Consider the following 23,014-nt stretch of genomic DNA (forward strand, 5'->3'; position numbering starts at 1 on the left):
TGGACACCAAAGGCATTGTAGCTGGGGTAAATGATGGCACGAAAGATAAACTTCCTTAGCTGTCTTTCCAAAGTAAGTCTGCGAGACCTAGGTTACCAAATACTTTCCAGTGAAGATCCAAGACTAAGATCTTTCTTCTGTTGTTCTCCTTTTAACTTCTTTTTTTTATAACTCCAGTGTTTGAGGGCCAAATATTAAGCATCCCCATCTCATCAAGAACTTTAGTTATCTGCTGAAACAGGTTTGACAAAGTAAAATGCATAGCGTTCGTAAGAAGTACTTGTGAAACTCTAATAAATGCCAACCAGCCTAATATAAGAATGTTAATTTCTTAATCCAATAGCTTTATGAATAGAAAAGTTTCACTGAACAACAATGCCTACATTTATTCATTGGTCTTGCCTCATTAAGGATATTGGTTGGAATCATGCATTTAAGTTTTATTTTAAATATCATTGTGGTTATGGTTTAACAATGAAATTAATCCACATAATGAAGTATATTTTCCATTTCAAGTAATGAAATGGACACTGAAAAGAACAGTGAAATTGTAATAAAATCAGTGTCAATGTTTTGGTGGAGTGAAACTTGGATTCTTGCTTGTTAATAATAAACAGATCGCTAAGTTGTGATTCATACATTTACTCAAGAAACACTGACTCCTTATTAGGTTGTAAGGTACCACACATGTTGATGTCTAAAGTCCAAAGAAACACAGGGCTTCATCTCAGATCCCCATGAGTCTACATTCTGAAAGAGGAGATAAAACATGGAGGAAAATGGCACAGGGCAGCACCGGCTTCCTGCTGTGCAAGTGGTGCAGACAGTAGGTGCCGCCATCCTCATCTCCAGTTAAACACTGATCTGTTGAGATCTGATCAATCTCAGAACGTGTAAAAAATGTTTGTAGCACAGTAAGAGTAGGTAAGAAGAGAGATTCCAGTCTCTTGCTATACCTCATTCTAATTTTATAAAAGTTCTCCCCAGAGCCAGCAATGTCTTCCTGTTACTCGATTCAACTTTACTTTCCTCTAATTTAAGCCCATTTCCTTTGAACAAATAAGGACTTAATCTGTGTCCTCTTCATATTAACCCCTTTGCTGGGAATACTTTAAAGTTAGTCCATTCCTATAGGTTCAATTGGCCAGGGACTATCATTCCTTTACATTTTCCTCCTATATTTTAAAGAACTGTGTCTTAAAAATACACCATCTGTTTCAAACAATATTGCTTCTCTCTCACTTGCCAACTTTACATTTCCCTGTATGGCCCTGCAAGATGACTGGTTAGCCAGAGACGGGTAAGATTCCTCAAGGGAGGAACAACCTAAGACAGGCACAGTCACAGGGGGGCCATCAGGTGAGAAATTGGGGATCAACAGAGGTGAGGCTTAGAACCTCACCCCCCACTGTTTTGAGAGAAATCTTCTGCATCCGTGGATGCTTTGTTGCCCTTGTCTAGCTTGGATTAATACTTAGTCAATAGGCACAGACCTGATCATCTACATATGCCCTCTTACAGCACTAAACTATGTTTTCTACCTTTATCTTGCATCTACCTACCACTTCAGCAGTTTTTTAAAAAAAATAATAACAATAATTATAATAAGGGAGAAATGTGGGATTCACATATAAATGAAGTATAAAAATCAAACAAATAATCATAATTGACCTGATTGTTTATAGTTCATGATGCGTAATCAAAACCGAAAGTTTCTGTGATGAATGCCCTTGCACTGTTCACCATGTAAGAACTTATTCACTATGTAAGAACTTGTTAACCATGTAAAAGCTTGTTCGTTATGCTTCAGAAGATTGGAGACTGTTGAGAATTAGGCTTAGAGTTGATTAATGATTGTGCATTGAGTCCCCTATACAGAATTTTATTGTTGTTAACAACCATATGATCAATAAATATGAGAGATGCCCTCTCAAAAAAAAAAAAAATACACCATCTGGTATATATCCTTCATAGTATCTGGATCATGAAGAACTGCCTGCAGGTAACTGTATATAATCTTTGTTATGAAATTTTCCCTTTGGGCCTTTTTTGGATGGTCTCTTGTTCCACAAGTGAAACTTCCAAGCTGATGCTGACTTTAGAAGCAGGAACCTTTTTAGGCCCATGTGGGTGGTCCTTGGCACGGATACCAAAGTTAGAAACCTAATAAATGTTTTTTCTTCCTCACCGAGAAGTGAGCACTGTTATTAATTGCTTTCCATGGCTCTGCTTTCTTTTTTAAAAAGCTTTGCTGATTATTTGCATTAATATTATGCTAATAAAAGTAAGGGGATGCTAACTAATTCAGTCTCTTTAGTAGTAACTAAGCATCAGAGAGGGGGGGGATAATTTGCATATTTTCATGATTGGAGTGAATTGGCATTTAAATACTCATCATCAACTCTGAAGAAAAATAATAATAGATATTGGGCCAGCCTGGCCAGAAATAATTTCTTCAGTGGAACCAGCTAAAACCCAAGTATTTTAAGAGACATTTTGCTTCTAAGCATCAATCTCAGATGACAAGGATGAACATTCAAACACAAGGCAACCATCTGCATCATAAATACATTTCAGTTCCTCTCTGCAGAAGGAATTCATTTACTGCTGAAGGCCATTCACTTCCACTTCTGAGTGCTTATTCCTCAAAAAGCTTCCAAGTATTGTGCGAACAATGATTAAAAGAGGATCTTTCCATCTGCACTGCATTAGGCTGCAAGACAGCCCCTCCTGCAGAAATAGCTTTTGCATAATTCATTGTGCCATTTTAAACCCCAATCAGTGAATTGCAATAAGCTCTGGAGTGAGTACAGAGGAGGCAAGAGAGACTGACAGTTACTGGCTGCCTCCTAAGCATTCACCTAAACCTTCACTTTGGGCTACTGTTCCATGAATCACCATACATATACCCTCACCGTATCTCCAATAGGTTCTTACTTCCACCTGAATGGCCGTCATCACTCTGAGGCCATTTTAATGGCTCACAAAGGAGTATTTCTTAGGTTATTATCACAGGAGAATTTAGGAAAAAGAGACTCTACTGGAACACAGAAGAAGTTGGCCTTATCTCCAGCTCTACTGTTCATGGGGCGAGCATAACAGGTAATTCACTCTACAACAGGAACAATAACGATACCTCAAAGTCTCTTTCAACTCTAAAAATGATGTAACTTATCTGTTCATACTGAGTTTTCATGTATAAAGCCTTAATTTAGCCTGTTACACTTCCTTAGTGTTGCATTTCTTAAAAAAAAAAAAAAAAGAAAAACTAAGGGGGTAGGGAAGGGCCTCTCTGGGTACCCCCACTTACCCCTCCAACCATAGGAGTTTTGCTTTGATTTGTTATTTGGAGAATCATTTAAAAATGCACTAAAAAAGGAACCTGGGACTACAGAAAATTAGAAAAACAATTTCCTGAGGCATCTCAAAGTAAAAATATTTTTTAAAAAACTTTTATAGAATCCTTAAGCTTTAAACATTGAAAAATTAATTAAGCAGAAGGTTTTAATGATGGTATGCAATGTATATGATTTTGAACCAGGACAGGTGGTGAGAAATTATGCAAGCAATAGGGTTGAGGACATGGATTGCAAATTTTATAATAAAATTTCTCACTTCCCATTTCTTCTTATTCCATAGGCCCTGGTAATAACAATTTTGAAGCTTTATTTATAGGTGACATTAATATACAGGTGACATGGCAAAGTTACTGAGATTTAGTTTGACAGTTTAGTAAGAATCAAAAGAATAATTTTGAAAGATACTACAACTTGAAAAACTGAACTCAGTGGAAGTTATCTTCACATAAACGATTTCATTTTTAAATCAGTAACTCACAATAATTGAAAACTTAACCATAAACATTAAATACTTGACAAAATCTTAGAAAGTACAATTGGAGGGTGGTAGGAACCTTCCTGAGTTGTTTTGAACATGACAATGAATTGTTGTTTTACAACAGTGCTATCCAAGTGGATTAAAAGGCAAGCCACAAAAGTAATTCAAAATTTTCTAGTAGCCACATTAAAAAAGTAAAAAAGAGGTGAAATTTCAGTATTATACTTTATTTAACTTAATATACCTAAAATATTACCATTGCAACATGCAATCAATATAAAACTCATTGAGATCTTTTTCTCCCCCTCCCATTCTAAGTCTTCAAAATCCTCTAACTTATGCTTATATCACAACTCAACTTGGACTAGACACATTTCAGGGGCTCAGTTGCTGTACTGACAGCACCAAGCAGAATGAAAGGCAGGAGCGCAGGTTCTCCCCGCACAGCCCAATATATATGCAAACGTTAATGCCTGTTTGTCTACACACGGCTTGTTTTTTCATTGACTCAGTACAGTATGTAGGGAAAACTTAACTTCACACTATGCTGAACTATGGAATGCAGATGTATTTCAGACAAGGTAGGACTAGAACTGAGTAGGCAACAAAAACAAACATGTGCAATGAACTCCAACACAATACTGCAAGTAGTCACTGCTCTGCAGGCTCAGATTAGGGAAATCACAAGCTCTAGAGAGAATCTGGTGGAGGCTTCATATAAGAGTGATATGAGCTGATCTTAAAGGCTGAGTAGGATTCTGCTAGGTGCAATGTGACAAGAAAGGCATTCAAGGCAGTGGTAACCATATAAGCAAAGATATAAAAGCATATACAATGAGCCTGGGGATTGTGAGTAGACAGCCTCCACTGCCTTCCAGGGAGGTAGACCTTGCTGTGGGGGATGGTGTCAGGCATTACAGAGAAGGCCGCTACCACAATGCGCTGACCCTTGCTTGTCATATTGACACACCTGGAATGCAAGTGAGAAGTTTTTAAGTAAGAAAATGTCACTACCAATTAGTGTGTACGAGATGTTAAGTACAAGAAGGATAAATACAGAGATAGTCTGGAACTGGAGTTAGGAGATCCCCGAGAGATGTTGAGGATCTGAATCAGAGGCATTGGTAGAAACAGAGTGAAAGGACACATTCAAACAGCTTTTCCCAAGCAGACTCAAAATATCTTGGCAACCAGTTAAAGTGGATGGAGGAACCAGAAAAAAAGCAAGATGATTCCAGTTTTTATTCCTGGATAGGTGGGTAGATGGCAGCCATTAACTGGGAGAGGGAATGTAGAGCAAAGAGTGGGTTTGACAGAGACTGTAACCAGTTCAGTTCTGGATCTGCTAGACTGGAAATACATTAGGCCTTCGGCCCATCAGGACACCTACAGCTCACATCCACATTGTACAAGACTCAGTTGTTTTTGCCTCTATGCCTTAATAGTTTTTGGGGGTACAAAGTGTTTCCCTGGACCAGCAACACCAGCCTCAATCTTGTTGGAAACACAGAATCTCAGACCCCACCAACACTCACTGAACCTGCATTTTACCAAGATTCTCAGGAGATTCCTGTGCACTTTCAAGTTAAAGAAGAGCTGCTGGAAGCATTTGAAAATCTAGATCAGCAGCTCATGAAAAAGGTAGTGACTGGAAGCAAGAGCAGTTACCAGCATATATGTGAGAGTGACAGAGCTTACAGATCTCACAAAGAACTTGAAATAGAATAGAATAATCTGTATGGTGAAGAGGAGGTTGCACGTTTGGAATTAAAATCAGCAACATAAAGGTAAACAATGGTTCTCTCTTGCTGAGCACATTCAATAAAAGCGGAATCTTCAAGAAGAGGAAAAGGAAACAAAAACCTTTAAAAATGAAAGAGCCAAGAAGGTGAATCCACATGAAAGCTATAAAGAACTTATATTTATGAGTAAGATAAACTCATATTATTATTGTTCCTTAATAGTCAAGGATGCTGAACAACAAATTTGCAGAAAAAGAAAACTGAAGTGAGTAGAAGCTGATTAAATGGCAACCTGGAGGTCCCTGTTTGCTGGGCAAAGGTAACCAGAACCTGCGAGAATCTGGCTTCTGGTGTGGCAGCGCCTCACCTCTATAGGCCACAGTCTTCTCAGCTGTATAATGAGGGGACTTGATGGAGAACAAGATATTCTTTTCTAAGATGTCAAGCTGTGACTGCCTACGATTTAAATTGTTGATAAGGTAGGTTCATTTGTTGCTCCCAAACACCCCCAGACAATGACACGAAGAACAAGGCTCCCCACCCTCAGCCCATCCCAAGCACCTCATCCCCTGGGCCTACCGAGTGAACAAGTTTCCTGAAGTTTTGTTCAGAATCCAACAGCTGTTCGGAGCTGGCTTCCAGTCCACCAGGCAGTCTTCTGTGTCCTGTGTTGCCCAGGTGACGCTGACATTGCTGCGGGTGTTGCCATGAACACACCCAGGATTCCCTGGCCTTGCAACCAAGAGCCCCTCCCAGACCCATGCAAGCTGCTGCTCCCTGAGGTATAAGATCCTCTTCTTACTAGAAGCCAAGTGATTAAAAACCACTGTGCATAATTAAAATACTGTAAATCCATGTAAAAACCTTAAGATAAATATTTTTTAAATTTCTTTTTACTGCAGGCCATGGAAGCAAAGCCAGGAAGAGCAAGCTGTGCTTTAATATGGGGGGATAGTGCGCATGAATCCAATCGTGGCAGAAGAGGAAATGCAGCAGGCAAGGGCAGGCAGCTCTTTTGGCAGCGATGGCAGGCTGGTCTGAAGGGTCCATCAGGGCAGGATGCCTGCTGCTCGGCTCCTTGGGACAAATCCTCAGGGTAAACCCTCACTCTCCTTGTGAAGTGGGTGCAATCTGTCTATTGTCATCCTTCTGCTTTAAATTATGCTCCAGTATGAATCTGGAGAGGGGCTTTTGTTCTTCCTGTGCAGACATCCTTCACATTAGCATGTGAAATCTAGTAGAGCATCTTCTCATGTAATAAACTCTTCCCTCCACAGCCAACTTGCATCAGATGGTCTCCTTCGAGTGACATGAAATCCACATGTGCAAACCTTGTTTCACTATGCAAGGGCTCACAGGCACACTGACCCAGCCACATATCCAAGTTAGCTCTTTACTTAGCATCAGGATATCTACAGCTCACATCCATCTCTTATAAGAGTCATTTGTCTTCACCACTGTGCCTTAACCAATTGGTACCATTCAAATACTGAGAGCTACACTGACCCTGCCAACTTTTAATTCCAACACACCTCAGTTCCTACAAAGAAATTTAAAAACCCCAAATCTTCCAGGAAAGGGGGAAAACTCTGATGCATTTCAGATGTAAATGCTGATTAAATTTTCATTACCTATGCCACACAGTTGCTCCTTTATAAGAAAAAAATGAGCTTTTGATAACTTGCCAGACACAAAGATCACACCAAGATCATGAGATAGTCATTGTTACTGACACCATTTTATGGATGAGGAAACAGCCTTAGAGAAATAAATCAGCACAACCAGAAAAGCAAGAATGGAACCCAGGCCATGTGGACTCAAAACCCATGCTCTTAGTCTGTATATGACAAAAGCATCTGAGATCTGTCCTCAGAAAGGGCAGTTCCAGTCATGATAGTGTTTAGAGCTGGAATAACCCTAGAGATCACTAAGTCAAATCATTCTCAATCTGAGTTTGAGAGGAACAGTAGCCCCATAAGAGGAACAGCAGCAAATCCAATGTAATCGTCAATGTGCTTAGAGACATACGTGATATTTATAAATGATCCAATCCCTGTCACTCCCTAACAATATAGGTTTGGTTGGTTGTTTTCCTTTTTTAGAAACAAAGAAGTGGGTTCAGGTACTGCATGAAATCCTCAGTGTCCTTTGTTTTCTAGACCTCATTAAATCCAGCTCTTATTTATTCAAACATGAATATGGCAGAGCAGAAAAACTGGGTGATGTGCCCAGCGACATACAGGTAGTTGATAGCTATGCCAAATTTCTAACGTTTCCTGATTCTTGGTCAGTGAATAGCAAAACCAAGTATCTTCCATCAGAACAGATGGTATTAGGACAGAGAAAACATATTACTCTTCAACTTTATCACCAGGGTAATAAAAGCAGGCAATAAATACTGTTTTACTGATAATTATTTTCCCTCTGTGAACTTTGACAGCCCAACCCACTGATTCTTAGGGGAGGCTAAGCAATTAACCAGTGATACCACTTCTCATATTTCTCCAATATAGTTCCCTTATTGAAACTTACTACTTTGGAAAGAAAGGAGCTATTGATACTAGGACTTCGGCATTCACAAACTGGGAGCCTGCAGGCTATCTTTGGCTGGGAGAAATGTTTTGTTTGGCCAGCAGAGTGTTTCAAACAGTTTTAGATGAGTTTGCCACATTTTTCTCTTCTTAACAGGTTTCTCTGGGCAGGCAGCAGGTGCTGTGGGGCTGGACCCCTTGAAGGAGGGATATACTGCAGTTTGCCATAGCTCCCACGACTGCTAACTGAATGGTATGCTACCTGCTGGACCCTGTGGACACCTGGTTTGCAGTCTCTGCTTTACTGTATTACTATTTAGGCATTAAAATAACATGATCCCCTATTTCAAAGCCATCACCAATGACTGACATCTGAATTCTGCATCAAAGTAGGGCTCACTTCATCAAGAAAACAGTGAGCGCAGCAGGAGCAGGGGGAAAGGACTGACTGAACTAGTACAGGTATCTGGATTCTGGTCCTACCCTCTTCAGTAAACAGCGGTATTTATTTGATCAAGTCACCTACCCTCAATGGATCACAGTTAGTTCCTCATTTGTAGAATAAATAGAGAAGGTGTACTAGCTACGTAAGATTTTTTTCAACTAAAAATTCCTATGAGTTATCTTACTCTAATGGTGTACAAATATATGAATTTTCCCTGAGAGAGGACATTAGTAAAAGGGAGGACATGAGGGATTTTAGGAGTCAGGTAGACTAGAATTTGATACATAATTCCATCGTTTTCCACGAGATCTTAGGTTATTTAAAACACTCAGAGCCTTACTTTCCTCACATTCATTCATGCACTCAACATGGTTTATTGAGCATCTATTATGTACCTTCTAAATGCTGGGGATTTAGCAGAGAACAAAGCAAAGTCCCTGATCTCATGAAGCTCCCTCTAGTTGTAAGGAGGCAGAAAATAAACAAAAATATTTACAATCTGTCAGGTGGTGAGAAGTGCTATGAAAACAGGTTAAGCAGGTTAACAGGATGGGGGAGGAGAGGTTGAATCATCAGAGATGGGAAGAGTAGACAAGGAACTTGAGCAGAGACCTGAATGAAGTGTGTGTTGGTGGGGAAGAGGGTGGTACAGGGAAGATACAGCCGTGCAGATATTTGTATATAGACTGTTCTAGATAAAATACCCAGGAGTTGTTAAAACTTAATAATGTGACAAACAGAACTCCTGACAATCTCTGTGGTAAGCTCCTTTCCTCCCCATCTCCCTTCTTTAAACAGGCCTAGTTTTCAGGATGTACTGTCTACCTTTATATGAGCATCACACATATTAAAGCAACACAAGCCATGTATGAGAAAACCTTACTTCTAATTCTATGTTCTAACCACTGACAATGAGCATCTGTCAAATCCCATTTTTGATAATCAAGTCAGAGAGCCAAATCCTTCCTAGACTTTTTAAGAAAAATCCTCTCATAATAAAGTATTCCAAAATACATACAGGTATTTAATATTTATGATCTGCTCTCCTTGGAGGGCAGGTGGCAGAGAAAAGGAGTTCAGATCACAGTCTCCATGTCAGAAAAGCCTGGATCACATCCCAGCTCTCTGCCTGCTATGATGTATGACTTTAGTCAAGTTACTTAGCCTTTCTGAATCTGAATTTTTCACCTATGAATTGGGGACCAACATTATGTCCTTTCAGAGCTGTGGTCAGACTTGAGTGAGCTTATGTCCTAAAACAGATGGAAATTTGACACAGAGGAAAGTTTTCAATGATGTGTATCTATTTCTATACGGCTTCTGATTATAAGTCATAGATATCAACTCTGAGTAAGCAGAGAGAATTTTATTAAAAGCTTACTCATTGGCCCCTACAATGTCCAGCAGACTGGAATAATGCCCCAAATCACACCATGGAGTGGGGTCCAGAGACAATGAGGAAGAGTTGACGATTGCAGCTCACACCCACCAATGCCGGCAGCAGTAGATATTGCCCTATTTTTCAGTGAGAGGAGAGCTCTGCTTCCCATCAAAGTCCAGAAAGTAAGAAATTCCCCAAATGAGAGAGTGGGTGCTCAGATGCTGGGCAGAAAAAAGAATGAGAGATGTCCAACCACACCACTATTAAAATGCATATATTCGCACTGAACGCCCTTTGGAGCATCAGCTTGTTTGCTCAAGCGACCTCCCTCACCAAGCATGCCTTGGTCCTCTCCAAGCACTCAGCCCCATTCTGGAGGCTCCTGGCTCTGCGAGGCCTTGCACTGTGACTCTGGTGCCTACTTCCTCCCTTCCCCAGCAAATTCTCTTACAAGGCACCTCATTATAAACTGATTTACACCCTGACTATACATACTCACATATAAACAGACACAAATCCTTTTGGGAATACACAAGGTAGAGATTAAAAACAAATGCATATGTGGCTATAAATAACACTGCCTGATTCACTAATCATTTCACATGTGTATATCTGCACACACAAATGAAGTTATAACTCCTTGCTGACAGGGAACACCATCCTTTTCTTCTGTACCTGTTAGAAGCCTATTTCCTGGTCTTTGCCAATGCTCAATACCTCCCCTCCTTTACCTCCCTTAAATCTAGGATAAAGCAAAGTTTTTGTAGTGAGGGTCAAATAGCTAATTCACCTACAAATATTCCTGTGTTAAGAAAAATCTATTCAAACTCCTATGTAGAAAGGGGGAGGTAATCAGTGTCAATAAATTTCACAAAATATTGAAGCACTTACAATTAATCATCTTACAAAATCATTTTTTCTTATTTTCAGATTTAAAAAAATACTCTCCCACTCCGAAAAATGGGAAATCCCACACTGCCCCCATTTTACCAAGAAAAAGAAAAGGCAGGGTTTTTTTTTTCCCCTTCCATGGAATAACATCCCCATCTTGTGGGCACTACTGTTCAATGTCCTCAAAAATCATGGTGACATTATCAGAACTGCGACGTCTCTTAACACTTTTTAGGGAGAGACACAATTGAACTACAACCACTACTGACCCATAGGCCAGAAATTTCCTATGTCTGGAATAAATATTTTCTGCACAGAACACTTACAAATTTAAAATAATTAAAAACCTATGCTATTGAGTCAGACATCAACCCAGTCTCCAGAAAAATAAAAAATTACATGTGTTTGGATCTGCAGATACCTAAAGAGGAAAGCTTCCCATGGAAGAGTCCCCTTCTCCCAGTGAGTAAATGAACTCATTCAGGTAACATGCATTGAGATCCAGAATGGCTGGCACAGTATTGGCCATTCTCCTCCGGGTCAGGATCTACCAAGCAGAAGGCAATACATATGTGAAGGGCAAAGAGAAACTGACAAGATCCACAGTGGCTCCCAGCAGGTTCCTGGCCAAGGTCAAGAGGCTGATAATGTCTGCCTGGGTCCAAGGCCAGGAGGAGGAAGGTTACCAGGTGTTCTGAAATATGCGTGTTGCGCAAAAGAGCTGGAAAACAAAAAGGAAGAGGAGGGTGGAAGGACAATGGAACAATGGAAAAGCCAGAGGAGGAAGCAACAAGGGTATCCTTTTCATCAAACGGAAGGAAGGACATGAACATCTATCAAAAATGAATAAAAACAGAAAATGAGGAGAGAGGCTGAGAACAGTTCCCATCTCTTCTCCCTGTCTTCAAAGGCCCACTGGGAACTCGACCAAGTCTACAACTTAGCAGTTACCACAGGTAACTTAAAGGAACTAGTCACTACCTTCTATCCTTTTGGAAACTGATGCTTTGTATTTGGTCTTGCTTATATCCATTTTCCTCATTCAAATAGTCCTTCCCTAGAGATAGAGGGAATTGTGCTCTTCAGCCCATTGGTTCTGGCCATCATTTATTTCAGAACAACCTTTTAGACTGAAGAAAGTCAGCACTGCATGATGGAGCACACGTGCAGTATAAAGGCAGATCCTCGGCATTCATCCTCAAATCATCATATCCAAATATTCACCAAAAAGTATGTGAAAACATTTTGTAGATTCAACAGGTCTTGTCATCTCCAAATTCTCTCTTAAATCTCTATGTCCTGATTGCTGTCCTGAAGAAAGTTATGTTAATGCTTTGGTGCATATTAGTCATTTTTTTTTTCTGTTGCTTATTAAAATAGACCTGTTGGATGTGAAGCCCAGTGGATGGAGCGCTAGGTTCACGGAGGAAAGGAAGGCACGGACCCAGGGACCCACCACTCATACTACAGCCCCTCCTGTGATTGTTTTATTTCTCTGACTTGAGGCCCTGTCCATGTTAGTTTCCTTTTTGAATCATGATCCTTTCTCTTTATTGACTACTACGTTGTCATATTTGGCCCTTTATGTAAATTATTTCCAGTCCTCATGACAGCCATGCAACGTAAGTAACTGATTCATTTTACAAATAAGGAAAGGGGTGCTCAGAGGTTAGACAGTTTGCCCAAGGCTTCATGTGCTACAGGTAGCAGGGCGGTTGGAATCAAGCCTTCTCTGGGCCCAGCAGCACAGGCTCTCTGGGGACAGGGATCCCATTGGCATCGGTGGCACCTATGCCATGGTGGGTGTCAGGGTGAGCTAGAGAGGGTGTGAGTCCGGGTGGGGACTGCGCAGATGATGCTCTTCAGCCAGGAGAGGTGCCTGAGTCAGGCCGGCTTGGCAAGGCAGTACTCTTGGATGAAGTCGGGTCCTGGAAGGGGCAGGCGGTGGTGGCCTGAGGCCAGGTGGCAAGAAGAGCTGCTGCCGGGGTCAAGGGTCTTGAAAGGCAGGCTGAAGGGCCTGGGGACTGACTGAACTGGGTTGCTCCTGTCCTGACCACCAAAACATTAACATAACTTTCTTTAGGCACTGGTTTTATAGGGAATTTATTGGGGTTTTTTTATTTGTATTTTTCAATATTAACTAACCATTCTAGAGAGTATGTTATAAAAGTTAAGCTATATGTATTCAGTATCTCACATAATTTAGGAGCCCTGTTCCCCATTATACCTTGCAAGTATAAGTTAGATCAACAATTGTTTCCTTTTTCACTTGCTTTTACATCTATCTATCCACCCATCCATTCAAACTTTACCTAATTTTTCTCCTCAGGCAGTTTTGTTTATATAAAGCAACTTTTCATAGATTGAATAAGGACACTTTTTATTACAAGTCCACTTAAACTTGACTCCAAAATATCCCTTCAGAATTTGCAACCATAGTGAGGATTAAGAAAAAATGTTAGATATCAAGTTCAAGCTATTTCTGGTCTCGGACCAACTTTAAAAAAAAAGGAATAAAGTAAACATAAGAAATTCTGCATTATATTTTAAAGGATGTCTATCTTGACATTCATACTTTCACATATAGCAGGTGTCTACTGTCACTTGCAGTTTTAATATTTTAAATTTCTTTAATACTATACAAACTTACAAGTGGAAGATAGAAAAATGCTCCAGTTCAAAACTGAAATGGTAACAATGTGCCTGTGGCAATGAAAAGTCAGATCCTGTGTCATGGGTCATTTTTTTCCTGCACTCTGGTATAGAACCTTCAAACTAATGATGGCTGATGGTACTGTATCATAATTTAAAAACAAAATAAACTTCCAGAAGAAAGGGATTCTTGGGGTAGCTAAACTATTTGAAAACCTCTTACTCCACCTACTTCATATCAGAAAGAAGACCATCTAAATGCAGCTAAAAAACAATGAATATGAAGTCCTAACCCCCTTTTGTTAACGTCCCTCCCCCATGCCCCTGCTCCCCCCCTCTATGGACTGCCAAACCAACACCGTCCTCCTCTTCATCCCATCTGCCTACATCAGTAGGAACCCCACTCTCCCCAGGGACCCCTCAGGAGCCTCCCCTCCAGACAGATCTCAACCTCTTCAGGCCCTCCCAGGTTCAGAAGGAGTGGCTGATTTCTACCCAATTCCCAACCTGATGTGGTCAGAGCAAAAGTATTTTTAAAATGTCAGGAGTTAGAAACTTTGGAGATCATTGAGTTAAGTGGTTCTCAACCTTATCAGACTTGCCCTTCATTTGACACATACTTTATCATCTCCACCTTTACCATACTGAAGTGAAATTCTGATAGTTTACCTAATTTTAATAAGATGTATGTGTGTGTGTGTGCACATGACTTTTGTCATTATAGTAAGGAGAAATAAAGGAAAATCATTTAAAATATGTCCTTCAATAATGAATTATTGCCTGGACACTAAAAGACATAAGGAAAACATAAGGCCAAGTGCTTGTCTGTACTTACAATGAGTGTGTTTACATTTGGAGAAAAACAATACCAGAAAACATCCCTCATAAGAAAAACAGAATATGCGAGAGCAAAGGGAGAGGTGATGCATGGAATTAAAAACGTGAGTTAAAATAAGCTGAAATGAGACGTTTTTAATATGACAGCCTTCAGGAATGCCAACAAGGTCATTCTAGAGTCATGAGGACATCAGACAATTCTTGGTTTGGCAGGACTGTCCTGAAACGGCAGGATGTCTAACACAACTGGAATCCACCGTGCAAATAATGAGACAATGTAAAACTGCCCCCACTCCCCACATTTCCAAAATGCTCTTTAGGGGACAAAAGTGCCTCCACTGAGAAGTACTAACGCAGTTCAATTCTTCACCCTTATTCTGCCTTGGAGAATACAGGCCCTGAGAAGTTAAGTGATTACACTCACAGCAGGTTACTGATGATGACACAGCTGCTTTCAGAAACAAGTCTCATAATCCACACACACACACACTCTCTCCCTCCCTCCCTCCCTCCCTCCCTCTCTCTCTCTCTCTCCCTCTTTCTTCCTGCCTCCTCTCTCTTTCCTACTTGTGCCTCAGATTTTTCAACCCTGCCCTCTGCAGTCATCACCCTTAGGATTTAAATATCTGTGTCACTCTGAGACCCCACACCTCATACATTCTTCTCTAATTGTGTATGCTGACTGGTCCCCATTGCACATCAAGTCTCATTAACATGGTCACAGCCTGAGCCCTATTAACTCAAATCACAAAGATCTCTAATTCAGTGTTCCCCTTCTTGAAGCACAGCCAACTTCTCTGCTGCCTTTGGGGCCTTCCAGTACCCACCCCGCCCACTAGGTCAGCTTCCCTTGTCACTCACTCTCAGCACCCTGGAGAACTCATTCACCGCTGCTCCGTCAGCACTGCCCTTCATATCTATCTTGGGTCTTGGTTTAATGCCCACTGTTACACAGGTGTTTTCCTTAGTCCTTGAATCACAGGAGTTGAAGTATGTTGAAGTCCTCATCTAAGCAGACCTGTGATACTTCATATTCATCAGCTGTAAATACAACTCTATTCAAAGCAGTTCTTTCTAGCTGCTTGAAAATTGTTCTGGCTATCCCAAATCTGCTGGGCTAATACCAGATTCAACCAACCTATAGAGTTACCGGCATTGCTTTTATAATAATCAGGCACTAAGTTATGAGGACGCCCCTTCCAACAATGTCTCTGTGTATGCTATATGTCCAAGTGGAAAGCCTGCTTTTTGAAAAAGCAAGTTTATATTTCTTTCAAAATCTGGTTCTTGTTAATATCCTCAATAAAGCTTTCAGGCTCTTTGCCCATATTGATCTCTGAATTTTCAAATTATGAATAATGACAAAGTTGCAGAGATGAAAGATATCTTTAGATGACCTCATCAGATCATTTTTATTTTACAGATGAAGGAACTGGGGCTTAGGGAGGCAAGAAAACAGTCTCTGGACATATAACTGGTTATCTGGAGACAAGGCTGCAACCCAGGTCTCTCTCTGCCTGCCCAGTCTCCTTCAAATACAACTGTGAGGAATATAAGAACTTCTACATGCCTTCCAAAAAATCAAAAATATTTCTCTTAAAAATATGCTTATGAATAAATTTTAGAAAGATAATTCTACTATGCTTCATATTGTCATTCACTCAGTACCTTAAAATGGAACTGTTTATATTAGCTACATATTTTCATACTGCATGAACATTTAATGCAAATATCCAGTCCCTATTTCTCTTGTTTATTTCAGTTTTTTTTCTCATGTCAAAAAAACCACCTCCGGTTTGCTTTCCAGGATAACAGAGTCATGCCAAAAAAAAATCTTAAAATGGACTGGCTAAATGAATGTCCCAAATGCAGCTTTTTAAGCTTTATAGCATTTCAGTTTCAGATCAGATTTATTTTATAAGTGTTTTTCCTCTTTATATAGGAAGGATGGAGTAAAGAAAATTATGATATTCACTTCTGCAATCACTTCTTAAGTACCTAAAGCATGCCTCACATGCTTTAATTGTTAATCAATCAGCAGTAGTTACACATTCTTTAAGCTCATACATGATACCTGTCTCCTTGCAATTTCTCAGCCCTCAATTATTTAGGTGATAAAGGTATTGAATGACCTGATTAGACTGGTTCGTTCTTTGCATGAACTTATTTTTACTATTTGCCTCTGTTAAATTGATATACCACCAGTTGACTCTTTTTAACTGAAAAAGAGTATCTGAAAAGAAGACCACTCATCAAAATCCAGAATGCCAACCCATTTCAGACCTGTAGGTACATATTACTGTACTGAATGCACTTAACTGGCCTTGAAAATCTGATGTTTCTGTCCTTTGAACTTATTTCATGGTCTATTTTAAACACAATCAAAATGTGGAAAAGGAAAGTGGATATTCTCCCAAAGCCATTCAATTAAATGATAAAATAGGTACTGGCTCAAATTTCATTTTCGTAATATCTAGACCAACAGAGTAATGCACAGACACATACAAATACACTCCTTTCTTTGAAAAAGGTGTTAGTCACTGATCTGTGTCTAGTTTCTTCCCATCTCTGCCTCAAGCTTTTAATCTCTCCATCATTAAGGATATAGGCATTATTGAAGTATTTTAAAAACTATCTAACATTTTAATTAACTAGTTTTATCTACATGAAGTGTTCAGAGAAATTCTCACAACCATCTAATACTGAAACAAACTAGTGTAAAATGTTAGCTAAGCAGGTGTTATACCTGGAGATCTCTACTGCATGTCTATGACTTAAAGGAGAGAGGCCGTAGGCTGCCTGCTTCGCTCTACTATTAACTAGGTTTTCTTGACTATGACACTTAGCTCTCTGGTCTGCTTCCTTTCTTGTAAATCAAGGTAGCAGAGAATGTGAACATAAGATCTATTTAAGTTTTAAAATTCTACAGTTCTAGAAAATTCCAAAAAAAAAAAGGACTTTTTCTTTAACATGACTAAACAAGAAAAAATATATATGGAATATATTTTATATTTATATACATATTGGCCCCTCAAATAAGTTGGCCCCTCTGTGAAAAGCTAACTATGAATCCCTTTTGTTTATAACATCAGCTCTTTACCACATATTAAGTGTGGTAATCTGTACATAATTCAACAAGTTTTATTTTCATGGGGTCGCTTCTTTTCATTTTTTAAAATATGGACAAACTTGTTAGTAAGAGAGTAAATGGCCAAGAGGGAATAACAATAACAATGATCCCAGTAGCTTGCATTTACTGAGTTATCATGTGATCAGCTAGGAACTCTTTTAAACATTTGCACACAAGTGTTTATGCATTTACTCAAGACAACCTGATTACACCATCTGTCTAATGAGACACAGAGGACAAAGTGGTTAAATAATGTGATAAGGTTATACCAAAGGAGCACTGGACTTGGACACCAGGTAATGCAGCTTCAGCTTACTCAGGTGGCTAACCTTTCTTTCACCTTACCACCTCTAATTAAGAGGTTAAGGGGCAATATGAAGGTTAGCTCAGTCTACACTAACCAGCTACATAACCCTGGAACTCATTTTCCACATCTGCAATGAAAGTGGATGTTTGAGCAACTTGAGCATTCCACTATCTAGTGGTGTCATCTGGAAAACCCTGCACAAATATTTAACACCCTAAAATGACGTATTTCTCTCTGAAGTACTTCTTACAGGATAGCCACCTGCCCTTTGCCCTACTTCATAGAAATTGATCTATGATCAAGGCAGCCTTGGTTCCCTAAGAGACAGTATTTCAGAAGGAATAAGAAACAGTGACTTAATTGTTGTTCCCCACCCCTTGTTCCTTGGATGATACATGTAATCAAATTCCCCTCCCTATGTCCCTAGGACTACCTGTGCTGTCAATCAAATAGCTCTCAGTTCCAGACCAACTCCCACTCCAAGTTCAACCAATAGCCACCTCACACCACCCTACCCCACCCCACTCTGCTCATGCTTGCCCACAACTGGAAGAGTAATTACATCTCATGTAAGAATTGATCAGGAAGTGGCCAGGGATCATTTTAAATGGCAGCTCTTATTTCTGCTGAAAATGTAAAAAAGATCTATAATTTTAAAAAAAAAAAAAAACAGCTAGGGTTCCTGGGGTCAGGCACTTGATCTAGTACATCACTTGTCAGTTCTTTCTTGGCTATACTCCAGAAAAGGCTGTGGAATGGTGAGGAGAGTGGGAGAGAATGGGGAGAGCAGACAGGGCCTAGCTTCCTCACGTCTGACACAGTCAGTCAGGGCTTCCGTAGGTGGGAAAGCAATAAAGCTGTGGCAGAGTACAGCCGTAAGGACCGTTACTTCTGCTTACTGCTTACCCATAAAGGCTAAATGACCCCCATAAGCTGCAGACGGGGCAACAGGTCAAGACCACAACTAGAAGCTACATTCACTGGGTAACCCATTAAACATGGCTTAAGGCGTTTAGTTTTGAATTTTCACAAGTATCTAAACCACCAAACTATACAAAATCAACCACTGACTCTCTAAGGAGGGCTATGCATCCCATATATACTACAGCCCATGGCCCTAAAGGTGATTTACAAGTTCTCACACCCTTAGTATCGCCCACATTAGAGCTCACACTAAAAACATTCCTTTTCTATCCTTTATGGATATGGAATGAAAACACTCTCCCCATCCATGGAGCTCATAAATTCTACACTTTGTAGAGCTTCCATATTAGGTTGGTACAATAATACTTTTTAAAATGACAGGAAAATGAAATGCATGCAGCAGGAACTTCACCTAACAACACTCACCAGGGATTCCAGGTTCCATCACTTCCATCACCAGCTGGATGTGAGTAACCTTACCACCCACTAAACATTCAATGACTCTGGCTTCCACTCTTGGTTCCATCACTAACAGGCTGCGGGTTACCTTGAACGGCGCCATTTTACTTCTCCTGATCTCTGTCTCCTCATGTGTAAAAGAAAGTGACCACATGATATTCGAAATCCCTTAAATCCAAAACTCAATGATTATAGGTAAAAATATTATCCTTGGAAATTACCCAAAAATCAGTGATTTATCAAAGAACAGATGAAGGATCACTTATCTGAAAACAGATGAAGAACAGCTTGCATTTTTTTTTTTTAAAAAAAAAAAGGAAAATAGAATGCTCAGGACTGCAACACCATTAAATTGTTATATGGCTGAACCTAGATAAGAACATCACAAGGCCAGATCTAAAACTGTAAATCAAGAGAGACTATCAAGGTCCCAGGGCTAAAGGCCGAGCTTAAATGAAAAGTTACTTTTGTTGATGGCTATAGTCTTCACTGACCATTTTCGTTGTTCATAAAAATCGTATTTGCTTATGATTACAAGTAGCTAATTTTAGCCAGTCTGGTTACCTCTTACTTTTACTAAGCATGACAACTTGAATTTCTGGCTCTGAAAGAAGTAAGGCATTGTTTAAAAGCATGTAGATTCAACCTCTAGACTTACATGTGCTATTCATCAAACTCCTGGAGCTGTTTGATTCAGTGATACACAAAACAATGGTTAAAATATTTTTCAGAATTTTGTTACCACTAAGTAAAATTGACAGGTTCACTGCCTCTTTCCCTGGAAATATATTCTCCATCTTCTTGTCTCTTACCAATGCAATTCACAAGTTGCTTCATTCTATCATTGTCTTTTTCTTATCCTCGCAAAAATCTTTGTTCCCAAACTTCACCACTTCCACCATCAGCCAGAATTTAAGTTTCCCAGCCAGAAATAATACTACCACCAAAGCTATGAGAAATTTTAATATGTGAAGGGGAAAGAGAATGCAAGATGGCAGTAATTGAAAAGTAAAAAATAAAAAATTTGGACTGCCATCCATATTTTCTTTACCAATTATGTTTCATATATATCTACAAAGTAGAGTTAAACCTGTTGTTTCAAGAAAAAGGAAAAGTGACTATGAGGCATGTAAGAATACTAGCTCACCCTGGAGGAAGGGCATGGTTTTTTTAAACTGTGTCCCACTGGACCCCAGAGATCTATATGGGCAGGACTATATGGGTTTTGTGCAATAGTTATGCAAAACACAAAATAAAATTCCACCTTACATTTCTGCACACATATTTGAACCTAAATGTATCATGGATTAGAAAGCTGCAGTTCTCCATGAATCTTTTTCTAAATTAGAGAGAGATATTTGTGTTCAAGAAAAACTGCATAGGTAAGACATTGCGTAGACATATCCAACACACTCAACAGATGGCCAGCAAAATGCAGGAGCCATTGATTCAGCTCATGTAACCCACAGATATTTTTCGATTACCTACTCTGCACCAGTCTCTCCTCTAGGTACTTGGGATACAGCAGTGAACAGAACAGACAAAACTTTCTGCCCTTGCAAAGACACAGCAACCCGCTAACATGGTAGTTTAGAAGCAAAAACAGCTATAAAAGGCATCTGGGGAAACACTGCAGAAGCTTTAATACAGATTACATATTAGACCATAATACAGATTGGTGTGATAATGGTAGATTGCAGTGGTTTTCAAACTTGTCTGCACATTGGAATCACCCAGAGAGCTTAAGAAAGAAAAAAAAATGTGTGCCTCTGCCCCATCCAGGGATTGAGATTTAATTAGTCTGAAGTATAGCCTGTGCTGGAATTTTAAACTTTTAAATTAAAAAAATTTTGAATCCAGATGTAAGATTTATGCATATTCACTACCCATTGTAAAACATTTCTAAGTGCTTAAAATTTTTCACAATATAAGTTGGGGAAATAAAATAATCATCTTGTTCACTTGATCATCTAAGGCAGTATATTGTTCTGAGTATAAAAAATCAGCAAGTCACAAGCAGAAAACTACGATGATGGGAAATGTTTCAGAATTCACCAAGTGAATTCTTAATTTAACTTCACAATAGTCTTACTATAACTTTTTGTTTTCAATATTTATTTTAAAATACTTTAAAAATTTTTAGTCCAAAATCATCCTATCTTGGAAAGAACAGTGCCTCACTGACGTGATTCTGACTATCAAGTGCCTCTGAAGAGTGCTGCAGGCACAGGATACATTTAGCCTTTATCTGTACTGATCCTAAAAACACATTTTAAAGTACGTTTCAAAATTCATCCTTAACACACTTAATAAAACCTTAACATATCTTTCCTAATTTGCCTCTTTCTCCTAAAGATATAACAGAATATTCCAAATAACATACAATCGGTCTATTCTAGTGCTATGTGTCATCTGGACAATTATTCATAAGGGAAACAGTAGTTATTATTCCTTATTTGCTTCTCACCAATTTTTTTTTCTGGCAAGAATATAAAAGAAAGAATATACAGCTAAGAAATATAGCTGGATAAGTAAATTGAAACTGTGGTTAGAAAGATATTCATACAGAAGCATGTACTCATTTGGAAAACATTTACTAAGAACCTACTATGTGCCAAGCAATGTGGATACAATCATAAACAAGACAAACAGAGCCCCAGATTTACAGTCATGTTGGGAAAACAGACAAATGTACATGACACAATTAGATCATTGCTTTTGGAAAGCTAACTTGGTCAGAATTAAAATAAACCAAACCAGGCTTGCATACTCGTGTACACTATGCACAGGTAAATAGAAGGGAATTATTTCTCAGAACTAAATGTGATGGTATCGTCTTTCTGTGTTGCTTTCCATTCCATTTTTCTTTCTTATCCCTACCATATTCAGGAGGCTGAAAATTACCACAAACTTGGTGGCTTAAAATAATGGTGATTTATTCGGTCATAATTCTGAGGGCTAGAAGTTGAAAAATCAGGATCACTGGTGTCAGGGTGTCGATGGAGCCGTCCTCCCTCCAGAGCCTCTGGGGATCCATTCCTTGCCTCTTCCAGCACCTGCTGGTGCCAGTGTTTCTCTGCTCATGGCAGTGGGACTTCAGCCCCTGCCTCCACTTCACAGCCTGCCGTGTATGTGTGAAATGTCCCTGTGTTTCATAAGGACAATTTTGATTGCATTTGGGGCCCAAGTGGATCATCCAGGATAATCTCCCATCTCAAGATCCTTAATTTCATTGCACCTCCAAAGACCCTCTTTCCAAATAAGGTAACATTCACAGATTCCTACAATTAGGACCTTAAATCTTTGAGAGTCATTATCAGATGACCACACCTACAGAGAAAGCTTAAGAGTGAAAAAGGCCAAGGGAAAAAAGCTAACTTAACTAAACCAGAGCTTTTCCAGCTCTGCTCCAAACACAGCTGAGAGTTTGTTTCTGTACAGGTCCCCAAATGCAAGGTTGTTTACTCCTCTGCTACATTCATGTGTTTATGGTGAGAATTTAATTAAATGAGATTGGAAAGCAGCATAAAAATATATAAAAGTAACATTACTTTCTTTTTCTTTCCTTTTGCCTCTTCAGTCACAACCTCAAATATCCCTGCCAAACAGCTCCTGTAATTTTCACTTACCCATTTCAGGACTCTGGCTTGATTTTTCAGTATAGCGAGTATGGGGAGAAAGAGCCCAGAAAGGTTCAGCTAGGCAGCCCAACACAGGCCGGTTCTCAGGAGCCTTTGGGATGACAGTGGAACCTGGGCAAGGCTGAAGCCTGGTCTGGTAGGACTCTGGAGCTAGAACCTTTCCAGACTCTAGAATGGGGAAAGTGACACGGCACTCACCCAGGGGACATCCGAGTTAAAGTTCACTTCTGCATAGTT

At 39.6% G+C, this 23,014-nt stretch overlaps 1 protein-coding gene across 6 annotated transcripts in view; it reads right to left on the reverse strand.

The window, feature by feature from the left end:
• The window catches only part of ARHGAP18 (Rho GTPase activating protein 18), a 162,133-nt gene that overhangs the window by 68,382 nt on the left and 70,737 nt on the right, over positions 1-23,014 (reverse strand). The window contains exon 1 of one of the 6 annotated variants that reach the window (XM_073219601.1): positions 6,159-7,396. The exons of the other annotated variants lie outside the window; for them this stretch is intronic. The gene's annotated coding sequence lies outside the window, so the exon portion shown is untranslated. Of the gene's footprint in view, positions 1-6,158; positions 7,397-23,014 lie in introns of those variants that run through there. 6 annotated transcript variants of the gene reach the window in all.

The sequence above is a fragment of the Manis javanica genome, chromosome 13 (assembly GCF_040802235.1).
Source record: "Manis javanica isolate MJ-LG chromosome 13, MJ_LKY, whole genome shotgun sequence".
Taxonomy (NCBI): domain Eukaryota; kingdom Metazoa; phylum Chordata; class Mammalia; order Pholidota; family Manidae; genus Manis; species Manis javanica.